Consider the following 15899-nt stretch of genomic DNA (forward strand, 5'->3'; position numbering starts at 1 on the left):
ATACAAAATACAAAAAAGCAAAAAATACAAAAATACAAAAACTTCAACTTGTAACTAATCTAATATTGGTGACTTCTTCGTGTCCAGCTGCGTTACATTGTATATCATCTTTAGTAATTTCTAAATCTTATTCTTATACCTCGTTTACCATATAACTATTTTTTCCTAATCTTATCTTATATCATTTCATAAAATCTCACACTTATTGCATATTTATTACTACACCTCACTATCAATATTTATCTACCGTATATTCCGGCGTATAAGACGACTGGGCATATAAGACGACCCCCAACTTTTCCAGTTAAAATATAAAGTTTGGGATATACTCACCATATAAGGAAATACGACCCAGCGTATAAGACGACCCCCAACCTTTGAGAAGATTTTCCTGGGTTAAAAAGTAGTCTTATACGCAGGAATATACAGTAAACATTTTCTTTATGTCTACAACCTCCCTGTACCTCCTAAACGTCTATTAATTCTTTCCAATTATACAATTATTTCTTAAATACACTTTGAACTTTTTCCAATCTTCTTCCATCGCTTCTTCCCTCTGGTCCCTCTGATTCTTTTTCTTCAAAGCATTCATTCATATCCTGGTCTCAAGGATATTTCTTCCTGATTCCATTTTGTGAGGTGCTCTGGAACAAAAAGACACGGCAGATGGGCATGTATCCGTGTGTAGCTGAGTTGTTAAGGACGCTGGTCCGTCATCCACACTTGGCATGTGACCCTGGAGTATTGGTGGCAATGTGTGAGGCCGGGAAGAAAGGGAATCATCGGATGCAGGAATACAAAGGGAGAAAATCTGAAAGGTGCATGAGAGACAAGTTGTTGCCTGGCTCATTTTGAGTATTATAAGTCTGAATGCTTGAGTCAGCCTCCGTACTTTTGATCAGAAGCCAAAACTGTTTGCCATACAGTCTCAAAATGAGTTCAATTTGAGATACTGTGTAAGACTGTCCTGAGTTTTAATACTCTAAACCAGAGGTCAACAAACATTTTCAGCAGGGGGCCGGTCCACTACCCCTCAGACCTTGTGGTGGACCGGACTATTTTTTTGGGGGGGGGGGAATGAACAAATTCCTATGCACCACAAATAACCCAGAGATGCATTTTAAATAAAAGGACACATTCTACTCATGTAAAATCATGATGATTCCCGGACCGTCCATGGGCCGGATTTAGAAGACGATTGGGCGATTGGGCTGCATCCGGCCCCCAGGCCTTAGTTTGGGGACCCCTGCTCTAAACTCTTTGGGGGAAGAGGTCTCCTTCCCTTTTGTGTTTACAAAAGTGAAACTGTGTGTCAGACCGCAACACAACAGTCTAGCATTCAATACTTGGTAAAGGTAAAGGGACGCCTGACCATTAGGTCCAGTCGCAGACAACTCTGGGGTTGCGGTGCTCATCTCGCGTTACTGGCCGAGGGAGCCGGCGTATAGCTTCCGGGTCATGTGGCCAGCATGACAAAGCCGCTTCTGGCGAACCAGAGCAGCACATGGAAATGCCGTTTACCTTCCCACCGTAGCGGTACCTATTTATCTACTTGCACTTTGAGGTGCTTTCGAACTGCTAGGTTGGCAGGAGCTGGGACTGAGCAACGGGAGCTCACCCCATCACGGGGATTCGAACCGTCGACCTTCTGATCGGCAAGCCCTAGGCTCTGTGGTTTAACCCACAGCGCCACCCGCGTCCCGATTCGATACTTAGCCTTCATTTTAAAAAGAATATATCGTGAACTACCCTGAGATCATTGGATAATGAGCAGGATAAATATCTAAATTGATTAAAATACTTAGCTTCACTGTATTCCAGTCTGGCTTCAGGCCTGGTCACAGCACTGAAACTGCTTTGGTCACCTGGGTTGGTGACATTTATTGGGAGAGAGATGAGTTTAGTGCAGCCAGGAATTGCCCTTTTAATGCATTCCACACCTTCCCCTTCATACCTGGTCTTTCTGATAGACCAGATTCAGGTTTCCATTCAAGCTCCTGGCAGGCTGCCTTTATAATCAAGGAAGGAAAGGAAAACAACCAGGCTCCACGTTTTCTCAGCAAACGATTTTGCTGGATGTTGCCACAGGCTTAAGCTCCACAAAGTCGCCCTTGTTCCTTTGATGGGGCCATAACTTGACATGAACGGTTTCTTGTGTGGCATTATAAAGTCAGGCTTATTTCAGGAAGCAAGGTGAAAAGAGCAGGTTTGTTTATGTCGCATCCTGTCTAACGTATAGGTTTAAAGAGGGTCTGAAAAGGCTACAAGAAGCTTCCAGAAACCTCTAATTAAGCTGAAAATCAGTTTCGGCTTCACCCGTTGGAAGCCGTCTTGCCCTCAAAGAAACTTGTGTTCAAACTTGAATGTAAACATTACTTTTAATGCGCTGTTAGGGTTGAGGAAACCCGTCAAAGTGACCTTTAGCTGTATTTATTGGGAATATGTTTCAGGAGGTATTTACATAGGACCATCCTATTCAGTAGGAAAATCAGTGGAACCCATAAACAATATACAGTGGTACCTCGACTTACAAGTGCCTCGACTTCCGAAGGTTTCAACTTCCGAAGTCCGCTATCCCGGAAGTATTTTTGCCCCGCATGCAGTCTGCGCATGCGCAAAATGGACGCTTTGACTTACAAGGTTTTCGACTTCTGAAGAGCGCCGCGGAACGGATCACCTTCGTAAGTCGAGGTACCACTGTAACAAGTAGTAGGTGCTATTGAAAGAAATAGCAATACTCCCAGTAATAGATGGAAAAACACGTGAAATGAATTACAGAAAAGCACGTGATGTACACTCCTATAGCAGAATACTCTTGTGGTAATCAAACTACTGAATGAGCTGAAAATACAAAATTCAACCTATGAAGCTTAACTACACACACACCCCGGCTTTGCCCGAGGTTTTGTGTAATAGGGAGAGAAATCTTTTTGTGTTTCTACCCATGTAAGACAAGACCTTTGTACCCTTAATACTTAAGGAAGAAGGGAATTTCCACAGGTGTAACTTCTCATGCTGTGGACTGAGAAAAGTTGTCCGCCAGACCATGCCTCCTTGCAGGCAGTTCGTCCAGGCCAACCTTCCACATGTTGGTGTCCTCCAGATGTTTGATTGCGACTCCCATCAACCCCAACCACCATGGCCAATGGTCATGGTTGATGAGAGCTGTAATCTTGTCAACATCTGGAAGGCACCAGGTGCTTGAGAAAAAGCTACTCCAGGTACTTTCTTCCCTTTGTGGGTCTGATACCCTTCGTGGTATCAGTGGTGCAGACATGGTTTGACTTTGTTGTTGTTGTTTAGTCGTTTAGTCGTGTCCGACTCTTCGTGACCCCATGGACCAGAGCATGCCAGGCACTCCTGTCTTCCACTGCCTCCCGCAGTTTGGTCAGACTCATGTTGGTAGCTTCGAGAACACTGTCCAACCATCTCGTCCTCTGTCGTCCCCTTTTCCTTGTGCCCTCCATCTTTCCCAACATCAGGGTCTTTTCCAAGGATTCTTCTCTTCTGATGAGGTGGCCAAAGTATTGGAGCCTCAGCTTCACGATCTTTTTGGGAATTATAGGGTCAGAACTACCTAAACTGTATGGAAACTTATTTGTGTATGCTACTACAGCGGCAAGAATGTTACTTGCCCCCAAAATGGAAAGAAGCAAAGGGAAGAATGGATACAAAAAATTATGGAATATGCAGAAATGGCAAAACTTACCGGAAGAGTAAGAAATCGAGAAAACAACCTTTTCCCCAAAGGTTGGAAATGGTTTGTTGAAGATTTACAGTTAAACTGTAAACAGATAAGAACATTGGCAGGATTATTGTAATAACCTGCAGTTTCATAGGAGTATATATTTAGAGAAGATGAATAAATGAGCAAATTGAGTTAATTTGGATATGCAGAAGATATTAAAAATAAATTTAAGGAACCGCAGAAAGCGGGGGAAGGAAGTCAAGTTTTGAAATGTCAAAATGATTGTAAAATTAGTGAAATGTATAAACTTGGAAAGTGTAAAATAAATAAATAAGGGACATAATTAACCCAGAGGGAGGAGTGTTTACTGTGGAAGTATGAACCTCCTAATGTCACCTGCTTCCAGGTATGTTTAGCCTGGAAAAGAGGAGACTGAGAGGAGATATGATGACCATCTTCAAATATCTGAAGGGCTGTCACATGGTGGATGGAGCAAGCTTGTTTTCTCCTGCTCTTGAGGTCAGGACTCGAACCAAGGGCTTCAAGTTACAAGAAAGGAGATTCCAACTAAACATAAGGAAAAACTTTCTGACAGTAAGAGCTGTTCAGCAGTGGAGCAGACTCCCATGAGAGGTGGTGGGCTCTTCTTCCTTGGAGGTTTTTAAGCAGAGATTGGGGGGGGGGCATCTGTCACAAATGCTCTAGTTGAGATTCCTGCATTGCAGGGGTTTGGACTAGTTGACACTTGGGGTCAACACATGAGTGGTTCTTCCCAATCACCCACATCTCCACTCTCATGAGTCTGGTAAATTTTGGGAACATTGTCTGATGCTCAGATAGCGCTGTGGTCCAAACCCCTGAGCCTCTTGGGCTTGCTGATCAGAAGGTCAGCGGTTCGAATCCACGCAACGGGGTGAGCTCCCATTGCTCGGTCCCAGCTCCTGCCAACCTAGCAGTTCAAAAGCACGCCAGTGCAAGGTAGATAAATGGGCATCGCTGCGGCAGGAAGGCAAATGGCGTTTCCGTGCACTCTGGTTTCCGTCATGGTGTTCCATTGCGCCAGAAGCAGTTTAGTCCTGCTGGACACATGACCCGGAAAGCTGTCTGTGGGCAAACGCCGGCTCCCTCGGCCTGAAAGGGAGATGAGCACCGCAACCCCATAGTCACCTTTGACTGGACTTAACCGCCATGGGGTCCTTTAATATAAAAAGCTGCATTCTAGGGAGCAGGAGCCAGTTGTGATGGGGAATTGGGTCTTTTCTGGGAAATGGGATCCTGCTTTCTTGATACCTTCCATGGGAAGGTAAAGCAGTTCATATCTTCTGTCTCTTTTGCAAAAGAAGAAGCATTATACTTCCTGGAATCTGAAGAAGGCTGCTGATTTGCTCCCCCTCCCCCCAAATTGTACCAAAGCAATACGAAGGAACAAAAGAGGTAGTTTCGATTTACTGCGAACATAAATACTTTGTGTTCCCTGTCATTCTAAACAAAGAAGGAACTGAACGCAGCCCAGAGCAAGGGGCAGAAATGTATGAGACTTTTGAAATGGTCTAATGGGATTTCAAGGTATGCAAATACTCTGGGCCCAGATGGGAAGGCAGTGGCAGCAGGAAGAACATCTACACCAAGAGAACAATTGGAATCAAAAGTACGGTTAATAAAAAGCAAGCGCTAGTGAAGATAATGAGAGGGTACTAGAATACCTTTTGCATAAAAGAATGGGATTTTAGGGAGCGGTGCTGTTGCCAGCAGCATGGGGGGTGGAATCATCTATTCACATTCAATGCTTAAGGCTCATCTATGCTAAATGTACCTACTGTGTTTTTATTTCATCCACCCTTCGATCTTAGGCAGTATACAGGGTGATTATGACCCATTTTGTCCTCATAACAGCCCTGCAAAGCAGACTATGCTGAGGTAGAATGAGAATCAGCATCACTCAGTGAACTTTATGATTGGATGGTGATTGGAATCCAGACCTCCCCTGTCCTCCATCCTTTCGATCATACACCAGCTCATAACCACATACCAGCCTCCTCCAACCTGGTCCCTTCTAGATAGTTCGGGCTGCAATCTCCCACCATCCCTGACCATTAGCTATGTGGGATGTGAAACACATAGCAGTCAAGTACAACATTCCTAGAGTGGACACAGAATCATAGAATCATAGAGTTGGAAGAGACATGCTAGAGGATGCTTATATAGAGAGGTTCAGACGAACCTGCAACAAGCAAACCACTGTGCGTTTAAAGGAGAATGTTTAAACTCTGCTAAGACATAGAACTTGCTAACGCTAGTTAGGAAGGATATCATTAAACATTATATCCTCTCCTGCCTCCTTGAACATTCCTACAAGCTATATTCACTGCAGCTTATGTGAATTGGAGTCCAAAACACTTGGAGACATAGCTGCCAAGTCTCCCGTTTTTCACGGGAAACCCCCGTATTTAAACCCGTTTCCCGCTGTTATCCCAAATAGAGAAAAATCCCGTAAATCCCCCGGATTTCCTACCTGCTAGGGAGGCTCCTTCTGCGCATGTCTGGACATGCGCAGAACCGATTTCGGGTGCCGCTCTGCCCATGTCTGGGCACCGGAAATCGGGCAGCGCCGGCACCGGAAGTTGCTTCTACGCATGTCCGGACATGCATAGAAGTGACTTCCGGTGCCGCGCCGCTGCTGATCCCGGATTTTTCTTATCGGGAGTTGGAGGGTATGCTTGGAGACCATATTCGGGAAGGCTGCCATTTATGTTCTTGACTATTCATGCTCATCACATTTACATCATCTTGCCCAGTAGCCTCTCAAATACCGTTTATACTGAATAATGAGCCAGAACAAAAGAAGCCAGGGATTCATTTTAAGTTTGGAAGTTTTTCTAGCCTAAATGTTACTTGTGGCTCCCAGGCTGATCTAGAAAACAACACAACATAGTAAGTAGGGTTGCCATATTCCCCAAAGTGAAAATCGGGACAGAGTGGTTGAGCTTTTCTTTCTTTCTTTGTGGTCAAAGGCTGTTCAGCTTTCTTTATTCTTTTTTTTATAAAAATAGCCCAATAGCACTTACTATTAGGGCTGCCATATGTCTGGGTTTTCTCAAACATTTTGCCGATTCAGGAAAAATCCACCCAGGTGCCATTTCTCTGTGCAATTCCCAGACATTTGGTAGCCCTAATAGTAAGTGACTATCTATGTTAGAGGGACCCAGGTGGCTCTGTGGGTTAAACCACTGAGCCTAGGGCTTGCTGATCAGAAGGTCAGCGGTTCGAATCCCTGTGACGGGGTGAGCTCCCGTTGCTCGGTCCCAGCTCCTGCCAACCTAGCAGTTCTAAAGCACGTCAGAATGCAAGTAGATAAATAGGAACTGCTACAGCGGGAAGGTAAACGGCGTTTCCGTGTGCTGCTCTGGTTTGCCAGAAGCGGCTTTGTCATGCTGGCCACATTACCTGGAAGCTGTACGCCGGCTCCCTCAGCCAATAATGCGAGATGAGTGAGCAACCCCAGAGTCGGTCACGACTGGACCTAATGGTCAGGGGTCCCTTTACCTTTACCTTATGTTATGTACTGAGCTGAATCCTAGAACAATAGGATTCAGAAACAGCGGGAGCTACCCAATCCAACTCCAGGTGGAAGTGAATCCGCAACCTGATTGGCCTGCTGGAGCAGCCAATCAGGCGGCTGGCAGAAGTGAATCTGCTACCTGATTGGCCTGTAGGAGCAGCCAATCAGGCTGCAGGCAGAAGTCAATCCACAATATAATTGGCCCACAGGTGTAGCCCTGAAGTAGCCAATCACGCAAGGCCCATTGTGTAAATAATGTATATAAGCAGATGGTTTTGGGAAAAGAGCCATTCTTCTTCTCCTCTTCTCCTTGATGACTATGAGCTGAATAAAGAGCATGAAATTCACTCTCGACTCCGAGTACATTTCACTGGCGACGAGGATGGGATCCTGCTGAGCTGACCGCCACCACGCACTGCACCGCAGCACCGCCACCTGCTGCACCGCTGCATCGCACCGTGCATCCAGGCTTCAGCTCCAGGACCCAAGGAACCCAGAATGGCAACCGACAGCAGCTTCTCGCCATTCAAACCAGCATCAGGAGACTGGGAAGGGTACGCCGCCCGTTTCAACTTCCTCCTGCAAGCGAAAGAAGTCACCAACGATGCCATGAAGAGGGCGACATTCTTCAGCGTCTGTGGAGAGGAGACGTTTGAAATCGCCCGGGCTCTCCTTGCACCTAGAGATGTCGCTACCGTCTCTTACAAAACAATAATGGAACGGCTGAAGGAGCACTTCTCACCACAGCCCTCGGTGGTAGCTTGCCGAAATGCCTTCTACGCAAAGCGGCAAGCCCCGGGGGAAACCATAACTGGGTTTGTGACCTCCCTCCGCCAAGCCGCCCGGCTATGCAACTTCTCAGAGTTGGAGAACATGCTTCGTGACCGCCTCGTCGGTGGCCTGAGGGACGAGATGTTGCAACGACGCCTCTACGCCAAAAAAGACCTCACGTTCCAGATTGCTCTGGAGGAAGCCCTGGCAACCGAAGCCGCCGAGAGGTCAACGCAAGAGGCACGACCGGCCCCGCCATCCCAACCGAGGGTCTACCACGAAGACCTCACCGACGAATCCGAATCTGACAGGGAGGAAATACACCGAGTACAGCGGCGCACTCAAGCAGCACACACACCACAGCAGCCTCGACGAGAAGGAGGGAACTGTGCAAGCTGCGGGGAGAACCACGAGAGGAGGACCTGTCGTTTCCGCAACGCAGAGTGCAGGCAGTGCAGAAAATTGGGACACATCGCCCGGGTGTGTCGGGCTCGACTCACCCGTCGACAAGCATCAGATGACCGACCCAGGAGCCCCAGGTCACACGGCACCATGCACCAAGGCAACTCGACGGAGATCACGGACTACCAGGTATTCCAGTTGCCCCATCCCAGCACAGAGAAAATTTATATAGAGGTACAGATAGAGGGAGCCCCATGCCGCATGGAGCTGGACACGGGTTCAACTCTATCCATAATCTCGGCCCGAACATTAAGGGAACTGTGCCCTAATGGGGGTCCCAAACTAAGGCCGGCCCCATTCACCCTCCGGGACTTCCAGAAACGTAAGGTCCCTACAATGGGGGTGGGGACCTTCAGGGTGCAATATCGAGGGCGAAAGCAACAATTGGACTTGCTGGTAGTTAAGGGCCCCTACGTTAGCTTACTGGGACTGGCATGGTTTGGACCTCTGGGGCTAGCCGTTACCGGGGTGAACCGCACTAGCTTACAAGTGGACGTGGACGCCATATGCAAAGAGTTTCCAGGGGTTTTCGATGGGGCATTGGGACGATATACAGGACCCCCCATTGCCCTACAGCTAGACCCCGCTGTACGACCCATCAGGCACAAGGCCCGCCGGGTCCCGTTCGCCCTGAAACCCCGCATAGACGAGGAATTGGACCGACTCGTGGAGCAAGGAGTGCTGGAGCCGGTGCCCAACGCCCCCTGGGAAACTCCAATTGTCACACCCGTCAAGCCTAACGGTTCGGTCCGCATCTGTGCAGACTACAAATGCACCATAAACAAGGCTCTCACGGCCCATGCATACCCAGTGCCAGTGGTCAGCCATGTCCTCGCCACCCTGGCTGGGTCAAAAATCTTTGGCAAACTGGACTTGGCCCAAGCGTATCAACAGTTGCCTGTGGACGAAGCCACAGCAGAGGCTCAGACGATTGTGACGCACAGAGGGGCATTCAGAGTAAAGCGGCTGCAATTTGGCGTTAGCGTGGCACCAGGCATATTCCAGAATCTAATGGACTCTCTCCTTAAAGGGATTCCTGGCGTCACCCCCTTCTTCGATGATGTACTGATCGCCGGGCCCACACCAGAGGAATTTGAGGACCGCCTCCGCTCTGTCCTGCACCGTTTCCAGACGGCGGGCCTCAAGGTGAAGCGGGAAAAGTGTTTACTGGGAGTGCCGCAGGTGGACTTTCTGGGATTTAAGGTGGACGCAGAAGGGGTCCATCCAACCGGTGACAAGGTACGGGCCATTTGTGAGGCCCCAGCGCCCAAGAGCAAGCCCGAACTTCAGTCATTCTTGGGACTATTGAACTTTTACCATGCCTTTCTTCCGCATAAGGCAGCGGTAGCGGAGCCCCTACACAGACTCCTAGATAAAAGGGCCCCTTGGGTGTGGGGCCAGCGACAAAGGGTCGCATTCCAGGCAGTCAAGGACTTGCTCGTCTCGAACTCGGTCTTGGCACACTTCGACGAGAGGCTGCCAGTGGTGCTGGCATGCGACGCCTCTCCCTATGGCATCGGCGCTGTCCTGGGACACCAACTCCCGGATGGAAGAGAGGTGCCGGTGGCATACTTCTCCCAGACGCTTGCTGCAGCCGAACGAAACTACTCACAGATTGACAAGGAGGGTCTGGCAATCGTGAAGGGCGTAAAAAAATTCCATGATTTCTTGTACGGGCGGCCCTTTACCATAGTGACTGACCACAAGCCGTTGCTTGGCCTGTTTGCCCCCGAGAAGCAGACCCCCCAAGTGTTGTCTCCACGTGTCCTCAGGTGGTCAATTTTCCTTGCCGGCTACCAGTATGCACTAATCCACCGCCCTGGGAAGGCGATGGGCCACGCAGACGCCCTCAGCAGGCTACCACTACCAGAAACAGGCCCCGACCCAGCGCCTGCGCAAGAGGTTATGACCCTGGAGCTGCTTCCCGACCGACCCATTCAGGCACAAGAAGTTGCGCACCATTCCACAAAAGATAGGGTCATCTCCCGGGTCCTGGACTGGGTGTGGCGAGGATGGCCCAGCAGCAGCCCCGGGCCAGAATTCGCTGGCTACACAAACCGCAAACATGAACTGTCGGCCCACAAGGGGTGCCTGTTATGGGGAAGCAGGGTTGTTGTTCCCCAGCCCCTCCGCAAAAGGGTCCTCACAGCCCTACACGAGACACACCCAGGGGTAGTGAGTATGAAGGCCCTTGCCAGGAGTTATGTGTGGTGGCCGGGGATTGACAGAGAGATAGAGGCCTGGGTCCAACACTGCCAGACCTGCCAAGAATCCCGCCCGGATCCCCCAAGGGCCCCAGTCCAGCCCTGGGAGTCCGCCCGACATCCATGGTCACGCTTGCACGTGGACTTCGCTGGCCCCTTCCAGGGAAAAACATTCTTCATAGTGGTGGATTCCTACACCAAATGGCTGGAGGTCGCACTGGTACCGTCCACTTCTACGGCGGCAGCCATCCGGGTACTACGTAAGCTTTTTGCAACCCACGGGCTCCCTGACACCCTCGTCTCGGACAATGGAACCGCATTCACGTCAGAGGAGTTCCAGACCTTCACAGCGCAGAACGCCATCCGCCACATCCGCTCAGCACCATTCCACCCTGCCACCAATGGCCAAGCGGAGCGCATGGTGCGGACCACCAAGGACAGCCTCCGCCGCATGACACAAGGGGACTGGGAATACCGCCTTGCCGCATTTCTTCTAGCACAGCACAGCACCCCAAGCACAACGACGGGCCGGAGCCCAGCTGAACTACTAATGGGCCGGCGCCTTGCAACTAGACTGGACCGACTTCACCCCGACAGAGCTCAGGATGAGGTAGTGGTGGGGAAAGGCAGGAACCCCCGGACATTTGTGGCCCAGGACGCAGTGTACGCAAAGAATTTTGGGGCAGGCCCAGCATGGGTACCCGCCACAGTCACCAAGGTGACCGGTCCCGTGTCGTACGAGGTACTAACGGAAGGGGGGCAATGTTGGCGCCGCCACTGCGACCAGCTACGGCGACGATTCCCAGGAGGAACCCGGGAGGAGAGCGGGACAGAGGGGTCCCAAGGGGACAGCAGGGCAGTGAGGCCTGTAGAGCGAGAGGGGTGGGCAGGGGAAGCAGAAGCAGTAGGCACAGAGGGGCGCCCCGAGGCTGGAAGGACACCGGAACCAGAGCCACAGCCTAGTGGTTCAGTGGCGCCAGACCAGACAGCCCCAGCACAGCCAGCAGCCTCGGAACACGAGCCAGAACCAGAACCCCTGACCAAGGAACACCCCAGGCCACAACGCACACGGAGGCGGCCAGCAGACCTTGGGGACTACGAATGCAACTTCCCGGGCAGGACTGGAACTTAGAGGGGAGGGGTGTTATGTACTGAGCTGAATCCTAGAACAATAGGATTCAGAAACAGCGGGAGCTACCCAATCCAACTCCAGGTGGAAGTGAATCCGCAACCTGATTGGCCTGCTGGAGCAGCCAATCAGGCGGCTGGCAGAAGTGAATCTGCTACCTGATTGGCCTGTAGGAGCAGCCAATCAGGCTGCAGGCAGAAGTCAATCCACAATATAATTGGCCCACAGGTGTAGCCCTGAAGTAGCCAATCACGCAAGGCCCATTGTGTAAATAATGTATATAAGCAGATGGTTTTGGGAAAAGAGCCATTCTTCTTCTCCTCTTCTCCTTGATGACTATGAGCTGAATAAAGAGCATGAAATTCACTCTCGACTCCGAGTACATTTCACCTTATCTATGTTAGAGAACAAACAAGAAAATACATTCCCTGACCAGTACTTTTATAGACACAAGAAGTACCAATACTTTATGGACGCTCAACCCCCATCCCTCCAAATTATTTTCCTCCATGAAACCTATAATATATAATATATATATATACAGTTATTAAATGTGTCTGTTTATCTTTGATAAATCCACCTCAATGCTTTAATGGTACCACTCATAGTTAAAAGGTCATGCGGAAATTAAACCAGCCAATAAGACTGAGCCATGCCAGTTGACAAAGTTAACGCTTTGCCCATAAGTTCTCTTTAGTGGCATAAAGCCAGATAAGGAAGAGGGAGAAGGACGGGGAGGCAGGGAGGGAGGGAAGGAGGGTATTATTATTCATACAAATCCAAGGCAATGTGCAGGAAACCTGGAGCGGTACTATGGAAATCTCTAACAGAGAAATATTATTCTACCTTCCAGCTTCACTTCTCTATAATATATGCTCTGCACACCCATATCTATAAAATAACACTGAGATCTCCTTCAGGGCAACCCGAATTATTCACATGGTACTACAGAAGTGGACTTGGGGGAGGCAGGGTAGGTGACATTCAAAACTCTCGAATAATCCAAACTCTAGTCAAATGGCAGCTCTTAATTTTAAATACATGTACGGAGTCACTTGTGAACTTTGAAACGAACCATGATTAAATAAAATGTATTTTCTGATCAATTAATGCCTTAGAAGTTCATGCATTTCTATCCTTGTAAAAGTGCTCAGAGATTATTTCTGCGTTTCACAAGATTGCACACGCCACTTGATTGTAATCTAACCTCAACGCGGTTTGCAAAAAGGGTAAATAAAATTATCTGCCAAAAACAGCAGTTAAAACAACTATTTAAAATATCTACAGCTAATTAGAATCGACAATAGTCTGAAAACCAAATTAAAACGCGTGTCGACATTGTACATGCCTGCCTGAACGATCTGTGACCGTCCTCGTCGCTAGGTGGAGAGATCCATTTCTCGCAAATGCTCAGTCTCTAAAATTCAACCAATCTTCCACTGCTGAGTGACAATTTCATTATTCCTATGGAATGGTGCTGTCATGGGAGGCCATTGGTGGGAAGAAGCAATCTTTCAGGTAAGCAAATGCAATCTGACAGGGCTGTCTATGTTTCAAATACATGACATTTTAAGCACAGCTCTGTCGCCTTCCTTTTCAGTGGCGCTTAGTGCTCAACTCTAGTTCTTGCTATAACCTCTGCAACTATGGACTGCGAAAGGGAGTTGGAAGGCAGCAGCTAGAACAGCATCTTCTACTTGCCTTGTTAAAGCTGTGTGTCGATGTTGCATTGTGCTAGTGGAAGAGGCAAGGGATAACCTAATGGTCATAAAAGGCAGCGCCAGAAGATGAATATAGGACTTGTTAGTTATGCCAAGAAATAAGAGCCGATAGAACAGAACAAGATGACGGAGGACACCTGTGTTTCCAAGGTGTGCCTGTATCTTGGGTGCTGTTCATCTGTAGTGGATGTGATGTGACTACCAAGTTCTTTTGCAACACGCAGCACATATTAGGAACTTCATATTTATTTATTTATTTTTAAAAAATATTTTTATTACAAATTTGCAACAAATTTTAACGTAATCAAAAATTCAAATTACATTTTACATTTGTAAATTAACCCCCCCCCCCCACACACACACACAATTTCCCCCAACTTCCCTTCCTGGTTTATTACATATTTATTTCTTCTGCTTATAATTACACCTTATAGCCTAAGATTAATATTGCACGGTATTAATCCATTTTCTATTGTCAACATTTTAACCACATACTTATATTTTCTATTTGTTAAGTGTAAGTGTCTTTGTAGAATCCTGCAAGTGAGTCCATCTCAATACACATACAGTGGTACCTCTGGATACGAACGGGATCCGTTCCGGAGCCCCGTACGCATCCAGAGTAGTACTTACCCTGAAGCGCCAAATCTGCGCATGCTCCCTGCGCGATTCGGCGCTTCTGCGCATGCACGTGACGTCATTTGGCGCATATGCGCATGCGCGAATCACCGAACCCAGAAGTAACCTGTTCCGTTACTTCCGGGTTCGGCGCATATGTATCCCATGTCGTACGCAACCTGAAGCATACGCAACTAGAGGTATGACTGTATTAGGAACTTTGTAAAGGATAGTGGATGGTAATGTTGATAGGATTGTGGCACAGATTATGAAGAAGGCTGCCTCCCACGGAAAGTCACCTTCCGTGAGTTGCAAGGCGATGGAAACAATGATGGAGAGGGTTGAGACTAGCACACTTCCTCATGTGTTTACAGTCCTCTTTTCATAATGCCTAAAGAGGACTGTAATGCACTGAATAAGTTACCCATGCCAGAGTTCTACTTCGAAAAACCTGGTGAAAAAGACATGGGAATTGAGCATATGCATATATGGCTATATTATGTGTGAACTCTCCGAATCACAACTTATCCTGTCTGCCTGGGGAAGGGATGTGCATGTCTGTTTCCATGTCGTGCATTTGGCATTCCTGCTTGGCAGGTTGAACTGCAACCTCATTTGCAGCTTGCAAAGTAAACAGTCATCTGGAAACTCCGGCATGTTTGAGGAATGATAGGGACATTCCACTACCCTTTGAGGAGCTGAGATAAACATTCTTTTTAAGTTCTCTACTTCAGGGGCAGAGTGTTCCAGGGCTCTCTGCTGGCTGATGCTGGAAGGGATTCTGCCGGCAGCTGTTCCGCCTGGCCACATATTCAGCTGGTTGTCTTCACCAGTGGAGTGATGCTAGCACAGCTTTCTTCAGAGGACCACCGTCCCTGATGGGTTTTGGACATACCTGCCAAGTTGCTGTCAGAGAAATAAGGGACCGGGCCGGAAATAGCAGACCGGAAGTAGCGCTGCCGCCATTTTGGAACTGGGCGGAGCATGCTCAGAAGTGACTTTTGATGCAGCTTTGCCCAGTTCCAAAATGGCCACCGCGCCAGAAGTCGCACTGCAGCCATTTTGGAACTGGGCAAAGCAGCATCAAAAGTCGCTTCTGAGCATGCTCCGCCCAGTTCCAAAATGGCCGCCGCGCCAGAATAAACCGGGGAAAAACAAAAAAATCCGTTTTTTCAGCTAGGAACAGCTGGAAAAACGGGGATTTCCTGGGGAAAACGGGAGACTTGGCAGCTATGGTTTTGGATTGCAGCCCATTGCTTATTTCAAGGAGTAGCTTTTTAAAAAAGAATAATAATATCAAAATGTTGTATTACTGTTCTTTGAATTAAGGAATAGGTGGCAAGCCCAAGGGAGGGAGGGTCTGGTTTGCACCAACACTTTGTCTTTAAACTTGATCCTGATAATCTCTGAGGCTTTTTCGTTTAAGTATAACTTCACACTCTTCTACCCATTTTGTTGCCATCCCTCTCAGACATTTAGTATCTTCTAGAGCAGCAATGGCCCTCCAGCTGTTTTGGGACTACAACTCCCATCATCCCTAGCTAACAGGACCGGTGGTCAGTTATGATGGGAATTTGTGTCCCAAAACAGCTGGAGGGCAATTACAGTTCCCCTCCTGTCTTGTTCTGATCCATCCCTCTTGCTTCTCAGTGGGTCCATTTTGGCTACAATCCTGGCAACGTTCACCCGAGTTCACTATTAGCATATATGATCTAACTGAAAACCTGGAGATTCATTGCTAAACCTG

At 48.3% G+C, this 15899-nt stretch overlaps 1 protein-coding gene across 1 annotated transcript in view; it reads left to right on the top strand.

Annotated features, from left to right (window-relative positions):
* Nucleotides 1-15899, top strand: part of TTC7A (tetratricopeptide repeat domain 7A) — a 169859-nt gene that overhangs the window by 97063 nt on the left and 56897 nt on the right. The gene's annotated exons all lie outside the window — the stretch shown is intronic.

This window comes from Zootoca vivipara, chromosome 3 (assembly GCF_965207765.1).
Source record: "Zootoca vivipara chromosome 3, rZooViv2.hap1.1, whole genome shotgun sequence".
In the NCBI taxonomy this organism is placed as follows: Eukaryota; Metazoa; Chordata; class Lepidosauria; order Squamata; family Lacertidae; genus Zootoca; species Zootoca vivipara.